The 19,125-nt window shown below is 42.6% G+C and overlaps 1 protein-coding gene across 3 annotated transcripts in view; it reads left to right on the top strand.

Annotated features, from left to right (window-relative positions):
- Positions 1-19,125, top strand: part of PC (pyruvate carboxylase) — a 106,653-nt gene that overhangs the window by 17,101 nt on the left and 70,427 nt on the right. Inside the window, exon 1 of one of the 3 annotated variants that reach the window (XM_084773094.1) lies at positions 10,875-10,895. The exons of the other annotated variants lie outside the window; for them this stretch is intronic. The gene's annotated coding sequence lies outside the window, so the exon portion shown is untranslated. Of the gene's footprint in view, positions 1-10,874; positions 10,896-19,125 lie in introns of those variants that run through there. 3 annotated transcript variants of the gene reach the window in all.

Genomic DNA, 19,125 nt, shown 5'->3' with positions numbered 1-19,125 from the left:
TTCCATTTTGATTGTTAGTCAGTAGGCTTTTGGGACCTAGTTCAGGAGCTTTTAACATGCCAGAGCCAAATTTCTTCTTTGTTGAGACAGTGTCTTGGTTAGTCTCCAATTTGCCATGTGATTGAGGATGACCTGACCCATCCTACCTCAGCCCTCCTATATTCTGGGGGTACAGGCATGGTCTACCATACTTGGTTAGCAGTCCTGATTTGTTGCATGTTTGTACACACTTGTGATCCCAGCACTCTGGAGGTTGAGGCAGGAAAATTGTCATGTCGAGGACAGTCAGGGCTACATAATGAGACCCTGTCTTAAGCAAAATGGAAGGTTGTTGTTTGTTTGTTTGTTTGCTTGTTTTGGTTTGGAGACAGGGTTTCTCTGTGTAGCCTTGTCTGTCCTGGAACTCACTCTGTAGACCAGGCTGGCCTCAAACTCAGAGATCCACTTGCCTCTGCCTCCCAAGTCCTGGGATTAAAGGCGTGCGCCACCATATTTTACATAGGATTCTTAAAATATGTCACATATTTATAGGGGCATTGAGGTGATCCTTATGGGATTGTTGGAAGAGATCAAATGAAGTAACTCATGAAGTATCACAAAATTACTCCTTCTGCTTCTGGGAAGGTCACACTGGTTGCTGTGTGAAAGGTCCTCATGGAGGAGCTCCCATGGGAGTCCCTGTGGAGAGAGCAGGCTCTGAGTACAAGGATCTGTGGGCTTGGGGTTATCTGGTGAGTAAGAGTACTGAGGAGGTGCAGGCCCTTGAACTTTTGCCATAGTGAGGTTGAGCAAGAAAGAGGAGGGCACTCAGGCAGTAGTACCCTGTGTGAAGACATGGTTAAAAAAGCCAGGCTTGCAAATGGCATCTGATGTTCAGGTCATCTTTGCCTACAGTACAAACTGTGTGACAGCCAGCCTGAGCTACAGGAGACCCTGTCTTTTTAAAAAAAAGTTAAGTATGGGCCTGAATGTGCTGGAATCCCTGGAGGGAAGAGACCTGGGCCAGCTTTTCTTAAATCAATGCTAGAACATAGCTCTTACCTCAAGGAGGATGAGAAAGTTTATTCTGGAGCCTAATAGGAGTGAGCAACCATGGCCCAGGGACACAGATTTATGCTACACCAGATTCCATGCTTGTTTCATGTGGAAACAATTTTATCAAGTCTTCATAGTAAAAGATAAAGTCGTAAATCAAGACAGTTTTCAAATACATTGGTGGAAATGTTAGAGAGGTGCATTACAGTAAAATAAAAACTGCAGACCTCAGATACTATCTGATGACATTCTTAGTATTTGGGTTGGTAGAAACTAGTGGTCGGCTAAGTTAATACATTCCAGAAGGTTTTTAATCTGCTAGTCACAGAACGTTAGGTCTGACACATAGGTGGACAAGAAAGGACTACCTAAGGGGGCTAAAGCTAACCCAAGATAAGTTGTAATAAAGCTCTGGGCCTGCAACATTTCAACCTTCTCACATCACTGCAGTTCTAATCAGTCAGTGAGCCTTTGCAGACACAGCTTCTTTATAGGAATTCTGTCAAGCTCATTAGTGCATAGCACTCAGGAGGCCTTGGAGAGTGGTGCTGCTGTGGGTAGCAGGTGCCAGGCTTGGAGAGCCATTGTGTAAGCCTCAGCTATGTTGGGACTTAGGACAATAAGAAGCCTCTGGGATGCTTGAGCTGAGGACCACCCTATGGTACATGGGGCTTGGGAAGCTTTTTTGGCACTGAGCTACATCCCAACTTTCTAGAATGGTCTACCACCTTATTTGTTTGTTTTGTTTTTGAGACAGTCTCTCTACATAATTCTGGCTGATGTGGCACTCACTATGTAGACCAGGTTGGACTGAATTCACAGAGATCAACCTGCCTCTGCCTCTTGAGTGCAGAGATTAAAGGCGTGCACTACCACAACTGGCCCAACTGTTTTAATCTTTTTGTTGTTTGTTTGTTTTTGAGAAAAGTTTCTTTGCATAGCCCTGCCATCCTAGAACTCACTCTGTAGACCAAGTTGGCTTGAAGTCACAGAGATCCAGGAGCCTCTGCCTACCAAGTGCCAGGATTGATTAAAGACATGTACCACCAATGTCCAGCCTGTTTTAATATTGAACTTGTTAGACCAGTGCTCTGCCACTAAGCTACATTTACAGCCCTCTTAAAAACTTTTTTATGTCTTTAACCCCAGGACTGTGGGAAGCAGAGGCAGGCAGATCTTTGTGAACTGAGGCCAGCCTCGTCTTGTTGTAGGACCCTAGTAGCCCTTCATCCATAAAAATAAAGGCACTAAGATATTTTAATATTTCAAAGCTTAGGCCTTAGCTAGGCAAACTCCCAACTAAATCATCTAATTTAACCTGACCACTTAGCCCAATCCAGCCACGTGGCTAGCTATGCCTTCCAGGCCCATAGTCAATGTCAGTCTCCTCTCATGTCTCTTAGCAAAAGGGCTTACCTCTCTTTTCTTCCCAGAGTTCCTTTCTCCCAGGAAGTCCTGCTTTTGATTTCCTGCCTCGCTATTAGCCATCAGATTTTTATTAAAACCAATTAGAGAATGCCTTAGGTAGGCGAGGAAGGACAGAGATATAACTTTACACAGTATACTCTAACCCCCCCATTAGTCCAGCAAAGGCTCTTTCTCTTACAATAAAAACCATATGCAATAAGAACAACTACAAGAACTCTCAGGTGAGAACTACATTTACGGTGTCCAGTCTGTTTGCGTTTGGCAAGCTTAGGAGAGAGAGCTCTACTATCTAGCCTGTCTTAGTGAGTTCAGAATTTTGTATCTCACTCAGTTTATATCCTAACTTGCATTACCACTATAAAACATCTTTTAGATCCTAAACAACTGGGGCTGGAGTGATGGCTCAATAGTTAAGAGCACTGGCTGTTCTTCCGGAGGACCTGAGTTCAATTCCCAGCACCCATATAGCAGCTCACAACTGTCTATAACTCCAGTTCCAGGGGCTCTGGCACCATAAAAAAACAAAAACAAAAAACCAAAAAACAAAACACATGTGTAGGCACAACACCAATGCACATAAAATTTTAAAAAATCCTAAACAACTTACGCTTTATTGTAAGACTATGACTATTTAGTCTTCAACTTCATCAGAGACTTCAGAAGTAATAAATATTACCTAAGCTGGGCGTGGTGGCGCGGGCCTTTAATCCCAGCACTCAGGAGGCAGAAGTAGGCGGATCACTGTGAGTTCGAGGCCAGCCTGGTCTACAAATCGAGTCCAGGACAGCCAAGGCTATACACAGAGACCCTGTCTAAAAAAATAAAAAATAACATAAATATTACCTAAGTATGTAGGAGGTACAGGCAAGAAGCTTCCAATACTAAGAATTCACAGACAGCTGGCTGCCTGGAAAGTCACCCAAATTTCTCTATAACTTTGGAACATCATCTTTGGTCTTCTCGCCCAGTAATATACGGCAGACATATTTGTGAAGCAGGAACTATACTTACCCTGTCTTGTCTGAGTTTGGCAGTTGACTTCCCCACATTTAAATTTTGTCCATTTTGGACAGCATTCTGTCTGCAGTGAAGCAAAATCATTTTCTTTTTGCCTGGTGGCTAGCTTGCCACATTTGAAGCTATGTCCTAATGGAGATTCTTCAATGCCTGACATCTTTCAAGTTGAATGGATGCTGCCAGAAACTGACATGTCTCATTGCCAGAGAAGACTTATCTTTAAATGCCATATTCTATAGGTCTCTGAGGTTTTTGAAGACCATCTGTCTATCTATATACATTTACATAGTGTTTAATCATTATCTATAGCATATCTGAATAGGCAAATGTTGCTTGTTTTTAGCTATTTATTATCTATTTATCCTATGAAGCATATTTCTGTGACAAACTGGATTAGTATCTGACATGACCATGAGTATGATTGACTATTAACTTGCATTACTTATTTATTCTAAATAGTTTGTAATAGCAGCTATTAAAAGGACTGGAAGTAAATATTGCATTTTTAAATGAATTGCAAACTCTTATACAAGAGTTGAAACATAATTATGTTGTAACAAAAATAACTTTTTAAAATCAATATACAAAGATATATACCAAGGAAACCTTAAATTTATATCAATATACAAAATTCTATATCAATGTTAGATTGTTGGTTTACCAAAATGTTCTTTTGTTTAAGAGTAGATTCAATAATCTACTATTTTTTTCTATTATTTCTATATATTCCTATATGGTCTATAAAGCAAGTTCCAGGACAGCCAAGAGCTACACAGAACACCCCCTCTATAAAACAAAATAAAACACCAAAACCCAACCAAACAAAAAAGCCTCAAAATACAAAAAAACTTTTATTAGGCCAGGTGTGGTGGCATACACCTTAAATTCCAGCACTCGGAGAGGCAGAGGAAGGTGGATCTCTGAGTTCAAAGCTTGATCTACAAAAGGAGTTCTAGGACAGCCAGGGCAACACAGAGAAACCTCTCTTAAAACAAAACAAAACAAAACAAAACAAAACAAACCCTACTACCACTACCACCACCACCAACAACAAAAAGCCAAAATCAAAATAAACCAGCAACAATCAAAAACCCCATTACTTTTTTTTATTGATTTAGTTGTTTTTACCTTCATTTCTTCTTTTGTGTGCATGTGTGTGTGAACATACATATGGAGGTCAGTTTGTAGGAGCCGGGTCTCCTACTATGTGGGATCCAGGGATCCAATGTAGCTTGTCAGGCTTGATGGCAAATCTCTTTTCCTGCTGAGCCATCTTGCCAGCCTCTTTTTTTATAATCCTCTTTCCTATCATTCTATCAATTTGTTTTTGATTTCCATAGTTCCTGTGCTGGGTTTGGGATGGCAGTTGGTCAGCTAAAAGGGCAGATGGGTCATCAGCTGCCACTTTGAGGCAAAACTCACAAACTAAGCTCTGCACCTGCATCTGGTCTGTTTGACAGCTGTCCAGCTGCCTTGGGGGCAAAAGGCAAATGTGGCCATTCTTTACAGAATCGTGGATCCCAGAGAACGTTTATTTTCCCAAATCAGCCCACTCAGCAGGGCCAAAGAGACCCGTCACTTGTAGAGTCCATTCATGAAGTCTTTGAGGGATCCTGGGCTTGGATGGACTAGAGATTTGCTTTCTGGGTAGTCAGTCACCTGAGATAGAGAAGCTGCTTCCATTGCAAAAAATTGTGAGACCAAGAAGCCAGGGTGACCCAGGCAAGTGTTTCAATAATGGTGATCTTGGGTCTAACTGCCTAGAAATAGGTTACCAAGTGGTTATCAAAATAGTATTTAACTTTTAAAATGTCTCTGATTTTTAGCTGACTAATTCTGAAACCTGGAATAAACATCTTAGTGTATCAAAGCCTCCCTTTGTTCTCGTTAGGGAGTAATTCTGTTCTCCCTGTAGACTCACTCTGGCTGAAGTGATCTTCTCAGAGTTTTCAGAGACATGTGTCTATTTAAAATAGAAACATAGCCGGGCGTGGTGGCGCACGCCTTTAGTCCCAGCACTCGGGAGGCAGAGGCAGGCGGATCGCTGTGAGTTCGAGGCCAGCCTGGTCTACAAAGCGAGTCCAGGACAGCCAAGGCTACACAGAGAAACCCTGTCTCAAAAAGACAAAAAAAAAAAAAAAAAAAAATAGAAACATAGCAGCTGGAGACATGACTGAGAGGTTAAGAGAACTTGTTGTTCTTGCAGAGGACCACGGTTTGCTTCCCAGCACCCATGTGGTGATTTCCAATTGTCTAAAGACAGTTCCAGGGGATCTAACACCCTCTTATGGCCTCCACGGGCACTACATACATGTGGCACATATACATGCATGCAGGCAAACACACATACAAAAAATAAAATAAATCTTTACAAAGATAAAATCGAAATGTGCTTCATTTTGCCTTCTTACATCTCTTCTCCTGCCTTTCTGCCAAGGACCTTTTCTTTTATAAAGACCTTGCACATGTTTGGGTTTTGGGTTTTTTGTTTGTTTGTTTGTTTGTTTTGTTTTGTTTTTGCAACTCATCTATGGAGTGTACTACTCTTTTTCACAGTTGTAGTGTTTCCCACTATACCCTGGTGTGTTTGTTCTTGGTCTTGCTGAGGAGCCCTTTGGCTTTTATCTTTGCTCCTAGGAATGGTACTTTTGTGAAATTCTTGTCCAGGGCTCCTAATGCATTTGAGCAAATGTTGCTCCAGGATATAAGTAGTGGAATTGCTGACCTCACCTAACATAGGTTATGTGGGACTCTTCCCACCAGCAGTACACAGCGCTAAGTATTTTTGGTCTCTCAGGTGTGGGAATTTGGATCTCAGGTCCATGTGAGAGCCTCCTTGTGACCTCAAATTATTGGGGTGAGCTATTTTTTGTCTATGTGACAGGATTGCAGTTGGTTTTCCTGCATATTGGATACAGTTCTAGGGGTAGGAAGAGTAAATGAGGTTTATTTCTGGCTGACTCTCACCCTGAAGGATATCTTTTGGAAATCCCAACTGGACTTGAGGTAAGCTCTCCTTAACTTTCCCATCTTGGCTGAGCACTGGGAGTGTGTCTGTGGCCTTTGAGGCTTTGAAACACCAAAGCTCGTGTTTCGCTGGCTCTGCAGAGGGCCTCTGGATAAGTTGCAGTAGTCACATGCCTCTGGGTTTCCACCTGAGTGGTCTGGATTTCCTTGCTGACTTATTTATACTTTCAAAAAGTATGTGCATGTGGTCTATCCCTTATCCTCAATACAGATGTTTTATGCACAGATATGATTGTTTACATCAGTAAGATTGGATAGTCACTTATATACCCTTCTGGGAAATTTCTTGCTTCTCTATGAAGCCATGGGCCACTGTCTCTTACAGCTTTGGCTTCTCTTCCCAGGAGCCTCCAGATCACACCTGAGGCAGCTCCATCACAGGGACATGGTGGAGTTTCAACTCAGAATTGTAGAGCTGCAATGTTTGGCCCTAGAACTCTGATTCTCACACATCATGGATTTGTGGGGTTTTTTTTTGTTTGTTTGTTTGTTTTGTTTTTGTCATGGATTTCTGAATCGTGTGTGTGTGTGTGTGTGTGTGTGTGTGTGTGTGTGTGTGTGTGTGATTTATTTATTATTTATACAGTATTCTGTCTGCATGTGTGCTTGCATGCCAGAAGAAGGCACCAGATCTCACTGTAGATGGTTGCAAGCTATCATGTGGTTCCTGGGAACTGAACTCAGGACCTTTATAAGAACAAATAGTGCTCTTAACCTCTGAGCCATCTTTCCAGCCTTGGATTTCTGAATTATAATGAAAGTTGGAGTCTTTGGGGTCTATCCACCCTCAGGTTTTAAAGATGTGTGGGTGATCCATTTGGCCTATGATCCTCTGACTTGGCCTTGAGGCTCAATCAACTCTTCAGGAGATATGGACAGATTGCTTAGTGAGCCGACTAGTGGACAGGCAATCATTGGGAGGTGTGTGAGGGATTTGATTTAATGAGATAGTACCCCATATCAAACCCTGACTCCTCTTGTCCTTTGTTGCAAAGATACAGTGCTTTTTTCCAAGTATTTTGCTATCTAAGCCTGTTTGTTTGTTTTGTTTTTTGAGGCAAATTTTCTGTATAACTGAGTCCTGGCTGTCCTGGACTCACTTTATAACCAGTCTTGGCCTTGAACTCACAGAGATCCACCGCCTCTGCCTCCCAAGTGCTGGGATTATAGGCATGCGCCACCACCCCGGCTATCTTAGCCTTTTGATTTCTGGAATTTCTATGATAATTTCACATTTTTTGCATTCCTGGGTAGACTGCGACACCCATTGTTCTTACTCTGGTCACTGTTACTTTCATTCTGGTTTCATTCTTGTTTTCTAAAAACATTCTACATTGTACTAGTTACTACCTGCTGTCGTCTATATACCTCCAGATGCCTTCCGCCTTCTGATGTACCTGCATATGATCTGGTTCTACTCTGCTGTGGCTCCAAGTGAGTGGGCCAGGCCACAGCCACCTCAGCTCAGGGCGTTTCAAAGACTTGCTTACTAGACACATCCGAATGAGGGCCAGCTTTCTGCTTCTCATGTTTCTCCTGGGGAAGGGCAGCCTCTGCTGGTTTGTTCTTAGGATCTTAATATTACTTCTGAGTCAGTGTTCCTGTTTCTATAGAGTTTTCCCATACTGATGATCACTCTAAAACAATGAAACAGCTTTCTTCCAGAACGCCTGCTGCTTTTCCATTGTATTTTCTTATGTTCCTTTTCCCCTTTCACTTTTTCCTGTGGGTCTTTTATTTTCATTTATTTATTTTTTGCTATGTGGTACCTTCTGTATATTCACTAGGCTAGCAGGCTAGCACTATACCACTGAGATATATCCTTAGTTGGAATGTAAAAATATTTATTGCTGCCTTTCTATAAGCTGCCTTCTGAGTCCAGCAATTGCAACTCTTTCTAGCATGTTCTATGTGTTGTACTGCTCTGCCCAGTGCAGCATCCATCAGCTTCCCTTGTTCTACCTGCACGGTCTGTTTCCCTTGCTAGGCCACTGTTCTCTGGCTTATCCTCTCTTGCCAGGAAAATGCTCTGGAAGGGGGTAAGCCCCAGGCCTTTCTAGCTTCCTAGTTTTGACATCATCTTGTCATGCAAGTTAAACCAGAACATTGCTATATGACAAACTGATAGTATTAAAAATATTTGTAGCTGAGCATAGTGGTGCATGCCTGTAATCCCAGCATGCAGGAGGCAGAGGCATATGGAGTTCTGTGATGGAGGCCAAGTATGTGTAGACATCTGTGTGAGTGAAAGTCCCAGTACCTGTGGAGGGTAGAAGAATGTGTTTAGATCCTTGAAAACTGGAGTTATGTGTGGTTATGAGCTGCCTGATGTGATTGTTGGAAACTGAACTGGGGTCCCTTGGAAGAGCAACACTCTTAATTGCTAAGCTGTCTCTCCAGTGTCCACCCCCCAGATCTATTTATTTTTTATGTGTATTAGTGTTTTGCCTACATGTCTGTGCACTCTGTGTAGCCTGGTGCCTGCAGAGCTTGTTGTATCCCCTGGAACTGGAGATACAGAGGTTGTGAGTTGCAGTGTGGATACTGGGATTCTGGGCATCCAACCTATGTCCTCTAGAAGAGAAGCCAGTGCTCTCAACTGTTCAGCTATCTCCCTAGCCGCCCCTCTCCAGCCTTTTGTGTGTGTGTGTGTGTGTGTGTGTGTGTGTGTGTGTGTGTGTGTGTGTGTCTCACTATTTAATGTAATTCAGGTTGCCCTTGAACTTATAGCAATCTTCCGGCATCAGCTTCAAGAGTACAGAGGCTGTAAGTGTGCCCCACCTCACCAGCCAGAGTTAAGATGAACCGAGTGTTGCATAGCTGCCCTCTGGGGCTTAGGTGTTGTTTCTCTCTAGGCTTGTACAGGAATCTCAGGGTACAGCCCTTTTTAAAAAAAAAAAAAACCTCATTATTTACTCTTTGTGAATTTCATATCATGTACCCCAATCCCATTTATCTCCCCATTGCTTCATACCCACCTTCTGCTCTTGCAACCTCCCTGCAAAAGAAAAACAAATCTCATTGTGGAAACTGTAGTGTGTCATGGTGAGTCCCACAGTATATATATACCTGTTTGTCCACACTTCTTTACTTGCAAATGTTCATTGCAATAAGTCACTGGTCTGGTTCAAGGCCTCGGGCTTCTGCTACCCTATCAATACTGGTTCTTCACTGGGAATCCTCTCATATATATTGTTATTGCCCCTTAGATCTGTAGATTCAGCCCCTTCAATTGACCCAGCAGTTCTGATGTTGGGGTGGGCCCTGGGCCTTGGCGTGGGTGGTAGCTGTGTTTGGTCAGTCTACCAGGTCCCTTGCACCCACACCACCAGGGTGAGCTCTCTGCCCCAGTTAGCTCACCCAGTGGTGCAGTGGGCAGGGCCAGGGTCAGCTCTCCAGTTCTTATACCCTCAGGCTGGCTCACCTGCAATCTTACCACCAGAGTTAGTTCTACTGTGCTGCCCAGGCCAGGTGCAGGGCCCCTTCTCCAGAGTGCTTGGGCTGGGCCAGCTCTCTCACTCTCTCGATCTGGGGCCAGCTTTCCCAGCTGCCATAAGTGGGGGCAGGGCATCTGTCCCTCACCATGCCACTGAAGGTGCTCCTCCTCCTCCTCGTCTTCTTTGTTTTTTGTTTTTGTTTTTTGAGACAGGGTTTCTGTGTGCAGCATCTTGGACTCTGTTTTGTAGACCAGGCTGTCCTCGAACTCATAGAGATCCACTTGCCTCTGCCTCCTGAATACTGGGATTAAATATTTACGCCATCACACCCTTGGAGGGTGCAGTTCATAAGGTGACCCATTCTCCTGACTGTGATGGCTAGTTCTTTGTTGTTGACTTGATTATATCTGGAATTAGCTAAAAACCAAGTGGCTGAATACACTAGTGAGGGAATTTTCTTAATTAAATTGTTTGAAGTGGGAAGATTCATCTTTAGTCTGCACCACATCCTCTCATGGTGGCCTATATAAAAGACAGAGAAGAAGGAAGCTCTTCCTCTTTGCCTGCTTGCCCTCACTCTTGCCAGCAGGTTCATGTCTTCACTGACAGACAGTAAAGCCTACTTCCTCCGGATTCTGGCATATATTGAAGATCAGCAGAGACATCCAGCCTCTTGGATTGAACAAATACTGAATTCTACTGGTAGATAGCCACTGTTAGATTACCAGGACCACACCCTGTAAGCCACTCTAATCCATACTCTTCCATACATATTCAGTGTCAGTTCCTTCCCTCTAGAGAACCCTGATTTGATTGGCCCTGTTTCCAGTTTGGCCTTGATGCTGAGTTACTCTTTTTACTTTCTCTTGCATTTGACAGGATAGCCATGATTGTCACAGGTCAGTTTCTGAAGTTGGCAGTCCTGAGGGACTCAGGAGCAGCACACCACAGGTGTCTTACTGTGAATCTTATCAAACATGGTAAACCCTTTTTCATCTCCATGGGACTGAAGAGCAGGCATGTATTCTTTTTTCTTCTTTTAGGTGTGTTTTCTTCTGCTTGCCAATCTTGTTGGTCTTAGATGTAGTCCGTTTTTATTTCTGCATGTAAGTTTTCCTTTACTTTGCCTTCATTTTAGAAACTTTTTTTTGAGACAATGTCTCACGTAGCCTAGGCTGGCTTTGCATCTTTTATGTAGCTGAGGATGCCAAGGAGCTCCTGACCATTACCTTTCTGCTTCCTGAGTGCTGGGTTATAGGCGTGTGCCACTATGCCCGGGTTATGCAGTGCTAGGTAACAAAAGCCAGAGCTTTGGCATACTAGGTGAGCATTCTCCTCACTGATGTGCATCCCCAGACCTACCAACTTTTCTTGTTCCTCGTGATCTACTCTGCTGCCTTCCTGGGCACCTCCACTGCACAGTCCTTGTGTGCCTGGGGTTCTCTGTGTGCTTACCCACTTGACATTGCCTTGATCTAATGGAGCTTCAGAGCCCTTGCTTTATACTAAAGCACTCACAAGGCCTGTAGTGTTTCCTGACTTACTGTCTGTGAACACCCTTCTATGATGCTGTGGGGACAGGAGGGAGTACGAGTAACAAGGTTCTTTTCTGTGTATAAAGCTAGTACTGAAGTAACTTCTCACGCACATTTTATGCATTTTTTAATGTGTGCATATAAGCATGTGGGTATCTGTGTATATGTGGATGTAGGAGTATGTGTGTGCATATGAGTACATATGTGTGGGTGCAGAGGTGAGAAATAAAAGTATGTCTTCTTCAACTGGCTCTCTATTTTATTTTTTGAGACAGGATCCCTTGCTGAACCTGGGGTTTACCTGCCCCCAACTCCTAACTGGTGCCCAGTGAGCCCCAGCAATCCTCCTGTTTGTGCCTCTCACTAGAGTTACAGACATACACAAACATGCTTGGCTTTTTTATGTGAGTGTTGGGAATCCAAACTCAGGTTCACATGCAAGCACTTCATCCACTGAAACATTTCTCAAGATTTTTTTTCCAAGTAGTTTCTCTGTATAGCCTTGCTATCCTGGACTTAATTTGTAGACCAGGCTAGCCTTGAACTCACAGAGAGATCCACCTGCCTCTGCATCCCCAAGTGCTGAGATTATAGGTGTGTGCCACCACACTTGACAGCTATCTCCCAAGATCTTAAACAGTGACTTTAAATTTTCTGCTACTTCCCTTGTCATCCAGCCTACTTATGTTTGCTAGGAACCTTCTACACCCCAGAAGGAAAATGTAGAGAAGGACAGATGTGTGTGTTAGCCAGCTTTCTGTTGTAGCAAACACCAGAGGTAGATCTGCTAGGAAGGAAAGAAGTTTATTTCAGCTCACAGCTTTGGAGTTTCAGTCGATGATTGATTGCTCCATTGCTTTTGGGACTATGATAAAATAGCACTATGGTCCAGGAAGTGTTTACTTCATAGCCCAGTGCCAGGGAGACCAGAAGAGGAAGGGCTAGGGTACCACATTCCCCTCAAGGACATGCCCCAAGTCCAAAGCCTCTCATTAGGTTCTATCTCTTAAAGGTTAAGTATTTACTAATGGTTATAGATTCCTGACCAATCATTCAGCACTGTATTAAGTTTTTATTACTGTAATAAAGACCATGACCAAAAGCTACATAGGGAGGAAAGCATTTATTTCCTCTTACTCATCTGGTTAACAGTCCATTGCTGAGGAGCATCAAGGCAGGAACCTGAGGCAGAAACTGAAGCAGAAGCAATGGAGTTGTGCTGCATACTGGTTACTCCTCCTGTTGTTTGTTTGCTTGTTTGTTTGTTTTATAAGTTTGCTTTTTAAACAACCTGGCCAAGGCTGGTACTATCCACAGTTGGCTGGGCCCTCTTACATCAGTCATCAACTGAGAAAATGGCCACAGACTTCCCTACAGGCCAATCTGATGGAGGCATTTTCTCAAATGAGGTTCCTTCTTCTCAGATGACTCTAGATTATGTCAGGTTGACAAAAACTTAGTCAACACAAATGCCTTTTGTTTTGTTTTTTGATTTTTCAAGACAGAGTTTCTCAGTCAGTGTAGTCTTGACTGTCCTGGACTCACTTTGTAGACAAGGCTGTCCTTGAACTCACATCGATCCACCTGCCTCTGCCTCCCAAGTGCTGGGATTACAAGCGTCCGCCACCAGGCCCGGCTCACAAATGCCTTTTTTGGAACATTCTAGATCCAAACTATAGCAGTATAGTTGGTAGTTGAATCATAGAGTCACTTAACCAAAACATACCTAGAGAGACTCACCTGGATGACTAAGTTATCTATTTAAATGCTAGGGTTGTAAAACATGTGCTTAGTATGAGTGGGACCTGGACTCAATGCTCCAGCATTAAAAAAGTAGATATTTAAAATGTAATATGAACTGGGCGTGGTGGCACACACTTGAGAGGCAGAGGCAGGCAAATCTCTGAGTTCCAGGCCAGCCTGGTCTATAAAGTAAGTCTAGGACAGCCATGGCTACACAGATAAACCCTGTCTTGAAAAACCAACCAACCAAACAAACAAACAAAAAAGCCCAAATCAAACCAAACAAAAAACCAAACCAAACCAAACCAAACAAAGTCCAACTAAAATAATGTAATATATACAGTACTCAGCATTATTATTCATAATAGCCCTCAAATGGAATCAACCTGAATTTTCATCACCTAATGAGTGGATTATTATTAATCTGGAAGAAAGAATGAAACACTGACACTTGCTGCGGCCAGGGTGAAGCTTGAGAATACTGCTGTCACAGAGACCAGGTACAAAGGCCATAGGCTGGATGACATGCTGGGCAGAGAGAGTGGTGATTTCCAGGGTTTGGAGGAGCAGAGAATGGGGTGTCTCAGGGTTTGGTTTTGTTTCCTTTTTGATGGAAATGTTCTGAAGTAGATGGTGTTGATGGTTGTACAGTATTGTAAATCTATTGAAACTCACTCAGTTCTGTACTTAGTTTCAGGGGCGAAAATGTAACTTTAATATCACAACACACTTTGTAAGTGCATCTATAGGTCATGTATATTCTTGTACCTAGAGTAAATGCAGTTAGAGGATAATATATGCCAAATAGTTTTTAGTTTGATTGTTTTTAGATTTGTTTTACACTTTTTATTTTTCTAGAAATGCTTTCTCTATATAGCCCTGGCTGTTTTCAAACTTGCTCTATAGACCAGGCTGACCTTGAGCTCACAGAGATCGACCTGCCTCTGCCTCTTGAGTGCTGGGGTTAAAGGTGTGCACCACCAACAACTGGCAGTACAGTTTTAAAAAAATTCTTCCTCTTTTATGCCAAGCACTTAAGAAGCATTCTATAAATACTTATTGAGTTATCTATGTTTGCTATTTCCAGTTCATTAGTGTGGACACGTTTCAGGTTAGTTACAATTACCTATTCTTACAAAAGACAATGTTCTTTAAGTTATGAGCTTTTTGGTAAGGGCTGTTCGTTTTACATGTGTAAGCTTGTGTGATTATTTTTTTCCTAGATGGAAAATAGCTTCCTTGCTTTATTGATCACAAAGGCAGTATCTGACACAGATGTTCCGCTCTAACCTCTCTGGACTGGCCTTTGTCTTTCAGAGGTTTCTAAATGGTTCCACATCTGCACAAGGTCCTGCTTTCTTGTTTGCCTCTTGTTCTTGTCCCTGTCTTCTCTGTGTCTTACATCAGCTTGGCTTTCATCATTCTCTTCCTACTGGCTTCTGAGATGCCTTCTCTGAAGCAGGAATTCAGGATGGAATTGTACTCTTCTCCAAAGGTCATGTCTACCTGGTTTGCAAATAAAGAGGAATAGAGTGTTTGATGTTTGATCCACAAATCAGTATCCTTGATTTCTAACTTTTTTCTTCTCATTTTTGCCTCAAGGTTTTCCAACATCCAAACCTATCTGTGTTTCCCTGACCTATTTAAAGTACTCATTCAGATACTGCATATCTCTTGTTGGGAAGGAAGTAATGGAATTCTAGGACTCTTTCCTTTGTTATAGTGCTCAGTGTACATCTGGCTAAGACATGCATGGTTGTAGTGATAGTTGCTGTTTGCTTGTAAGGCAAATATTATTGACTTTTATTTTGGAGTTATCGTTCAGGAATGAGCATAATTATCTGGACCTCTTTTATAGATAATAGCAAGCTTGAATGGGTAGTTTATCTAGGCTAGGAGGAAAGCCTAAGTGATGAACTCTTGATAATGATCTCTGGTTGATGGTACTGTCTTAGTCACTGTTCTAGTGTTATGAAGATACACCATGACCAAAGCCATACTTATAAAGAAGAAAGCATTTAATTGGGGACTTGCTTACAGTTTCAGAGGATTAGTCTAGTGTCATCATGATGAGAGCATGGCACACTTGGCACTGGAGCATTAGCTGCGAGCTACATCCTGAACTGCAGGCAGAGAAACACTCTAGGCCTGGTGTGGGCTTTTTGAAACTTCAAAGCCTACCCTAAGCGATACAATCCTCTTAAGGCCACACCTCCTAATTCCTCTCAAGTAGTGCCATTCTCTCCTGACCTAACATTCAAATATGTGAGCCTATAGGGGCTATTCTTATTCAAACCCCCACATTCTACTTTCTGGCCTCCATAGCCTGGTAGCCATATCATAATGCAAAAATTCATTCAGTCTTTCTTCAAAAGTCACCATAGTCTTATCAGTCTCTGAGACTCATGGCAGACTCTTAACTGTAATCCCTGAAAATCAAAGTAAGAAAGCAGACCACATACTTCCAGCATAAATGGCATAGAATATACATTACCATTCCAAAAGGGAGCACAGTGAAGAAATACTGGACTGAAAACCAGCAGGGCAAACTCAATTCTGCATTTCCATGTTTGATGTCAAAGCCTTCTTCAGAACTCCAACTCCTTCCAGCATGTTGACCACAACACACCTTTTTCTCTTGGTTGGGTTCTACACTTGTCTACAGCCCTTGTTGGTGGGTATCCTATGACTTTGGCATCTCCAACAGCTTGCTTTTAGTCTCCAACACAACCCAGACTTCACCTTCACAGCCTAACACAATGACCTCTATTGTTTGTAAAATTATCTGTATTATCTGTAGGCCCAGCTAGCAATCAATCAAGACATAGACACTTGTTATATTTTAAGATAGCCTTAGTTAACCTGGAGCAGGGCAGATATCAATCCTCTAAATTTGCCTCCTATAGTGGGGCAGCCATGGGATCCCTGACTCAATCCCATGCCATCTGCTTCTAATAACTTCTATCAAGCTACCTTCCACCCATAATCCCAAATACTTGCTCATGTTCTTCATCTGGGCTGGATTCTCCAGCCACGCAGCAGGCCATGTGCTTCTCCAGCTAACCATGGCGGCCTTCCTCTCTTCCCTTCAGGTTTCTCTCCTTTCTCTCCTCTTGGCAGTGCTTCTTCCCAGAATTCCTCTCTCTCCAAGCCCCACCTATTTCTTTGCTCTGCCCAGGTGAGATGGCTTTTTATTAAGCAAAAGGTGGGTCAGACAGCAAGCAGTAATTAGTATCAAAATACATCAGACCATCCCTCAACAGACCTCTCTAGGCCTTCATGCAGTGGCACATGTTTGACCTCAGTGGCTTTTTTTTTTTAAACTGAGAAGAGAGATTCCACAACACCTTCCCTCCCTCAGTCTGTTTGTCTGTCTTTCTTTCCTTTTGGGTTTTTGAGACAGAGTTTCTTTGTTTAATGGCTGTGGCTGTCCTGGAACTCTTCTTTCTTTCTTTTTTCCTTTCTTTATTTCTGCCTTCCTTCTTTTTGGCAAAGCATTTATTTATTTATTTATTGTATGAATGCTTTATCTGGGCTTCAGATCCCAGTATAGATGGTTATAAGCCATCATGGTTGCTAGGAATTAAACTCAGGACCTCTGGAAGAATGTATACAGTGCTCTTATCCACTGAGCCATCTCTTTAGCTCCTGGAACTCTCTTTGTAGACCAGGCTGGTCTTGAACTCACAGAGATCCACCTACCTTTGCCTCCCAAGTGCTGGGACTAAAGGTATGCACTACCATGCCCAATGTCTCACTTGGTTTTTCAAGACAGTTTCTCTGTGTCACTCTGGCTGTCCTGGAACTTGCTCTGTAGACAAGACTAGCCTCAAACTCAGAGATCCACCTGCCCCTGCCTCTTGAGTGCTGGCATTAAAGGACCAGTGCCTATCTAATAACCCCTTTCTTGTATATTTCTTTTTTTTTTTTTTTTTTTTTTTGGTTTTTCGAGACAGGGTTTCTCTGTGTAGCCTTGGCTGTCCTGGACTGACTTTGTAGACCAGGCTGGCCTCGAACTCACAGCGATCCGCCTGCCTCTGCCTCCCGAGTGCTGGGATTAAAGGCGTGCGCCACCACGCCCGGCTTCTTGTATATTTCTTGACTCTACAGCCAGAACCACTACTTGGCCTCCTCTTTCAACTCCATTTATATCAGCTTTCTGTTGTTGATGATTTCCTTCACTGCTTAAGCTTTTCTTTAATTCCTTTTCATAAGTTGAAAGCTTAGCTGGGTGAGGTCTTGCCCTGAGGTCACACTCTCTTTATTCCATTTAGCATCTGACTTTTCTGTAAACTTTTTATTTCCTTGAGCACTGGATTTAGCTCCATTATACTTTCTGGTGCTCCTTTTCTGCTCAAACTGCACATTTTGTATATCTCTTTGTCCAGCTTGCTCCTTTTCATTATAGATTGACATAAGAATGATTACTAAACTGGTGGCCCACTCCTATAATCCCAGCACTCGAGGAGGCAGAGGCAGGCAGATCTCTGTGAGTTCAAGGCCAGCCAGTGAGCCCAGAACAGCCAACGCTTCACAGAGAAACTTTATCTTGAAAAAAAACAAAAAAACAAAAACTAAAACTAAAAAAAACCAATGATAACAAAAAAAGAGTGATTACTAGTAACCACATCACACAGTCAATACTAGGCTGTCTTGAACTCTCTTCTGTCAAACTCCTCTCCAAAACCCTTCAATTTAGCCTCAGGCAGATTCTTAGGACAAAGGCAAAATGCAGCCACATTCTTTGCCAAAATATCACAAGAATGGTCTCTAGAATACTTACTAATATTCCTGTCCTCTGAAATTTCTTGAGCTGGGCTCCCACTGTCTTCTATGCTCCTACTAGGATGGCCCATTAAGCCCTATTTAAAGTGTCCATCATGGGCTGGAGAGATGGCTCAGTGGTTAAGAGCGCTACCTGCTCTTCCAGAGGTCCTGAGTTCAATTCCCAGCAACCACATGGTGGCTCACAACCATCTAATGTAATCTGATACCTTCTTCTGCAGATAAAGCACTCATATGCAATAAATAAAGTAAATAAATCTTTAAAAAAAATAAAAAAAATAAAGTGTCCATCACTTCTCTAGTCCAAAGTCCCAAAGTCTTCCATATTCCTCCAACAAACAACATGGTCAGAATTGTCAGAGCAATACCCTGTTCTGGAGTCATCCATGGGGAAAAGACTACAGACTTGATTCATATTATAATTAGATGAGTTTATTAATTACTGCCATCAGGCCAACAGCCTTGAAGCCAAACAGAAGGTATGTTGTACAGAAGAGGCTAGAGGAAGGGTTTATTTATTTTATTTTTTTTTAAGGTGGGTACCACATTTGTCTCATTTTTGTGGAAGGTGTGGCTGAGTGAGAAACTTCTTTTATTTTCCTCAGCTTTTAGGAGGTGACCCCTTCCCTCTATATATAGCCATAAAGGAGCTCTCTCATTCTTTAGTTCACAGCAATAAGCGGGTTTACAAAAGCCAGAGCAACTGTCTATCTTATAGCAGTTTTACAATTTTGGGGAAAGGGCAAGGAATCAGAGTTGCTGGGACTTATCTTTTAGGAATTTAGAATCGGTGCCTTGCACAAATGGAGTTTTCCTTAGCCACCACAACCCCAACTTCTGTCTTAGTCACTGTTCTGTTGCTGTGAAGAGACAAGAAAGCATTTAATTAGGGTCCTGCTTACAGTTTCAGAGGGTTAGTCTATTATCATCATGGTGTCACAAATGGCACTGGAGAATGTTGGTGAGAGCTACATTGTAATCTGCAGGTGAAGAGATACAGAGAGAGATATTCTGGTCCTGGTGTGAAAGTTTTGAAACCTCAAAGCCTCTCCCCACCCCTGCCACACTTCCTCCAACAAGACCATACCTCCTAATCCTTCTGAAATAGTGCCACTCCT

This window comes from Acomys minous, assembly GCF_964271855.1.
Source record: "Acomys minous genome assembly, chromosome: 2".
Taxonomy (NCBI): domain Eukaryota; kingdom Metazoa; phylum Chordata; class Mammalia; order Rodentia; family Muridae; genus Acomys; species Acomys minous.
The sequence above is the reverse complement of the archived record's forward strand: the minus strand, read 5'-3'. Positions and strand labels throughout refer to the sequence as shown.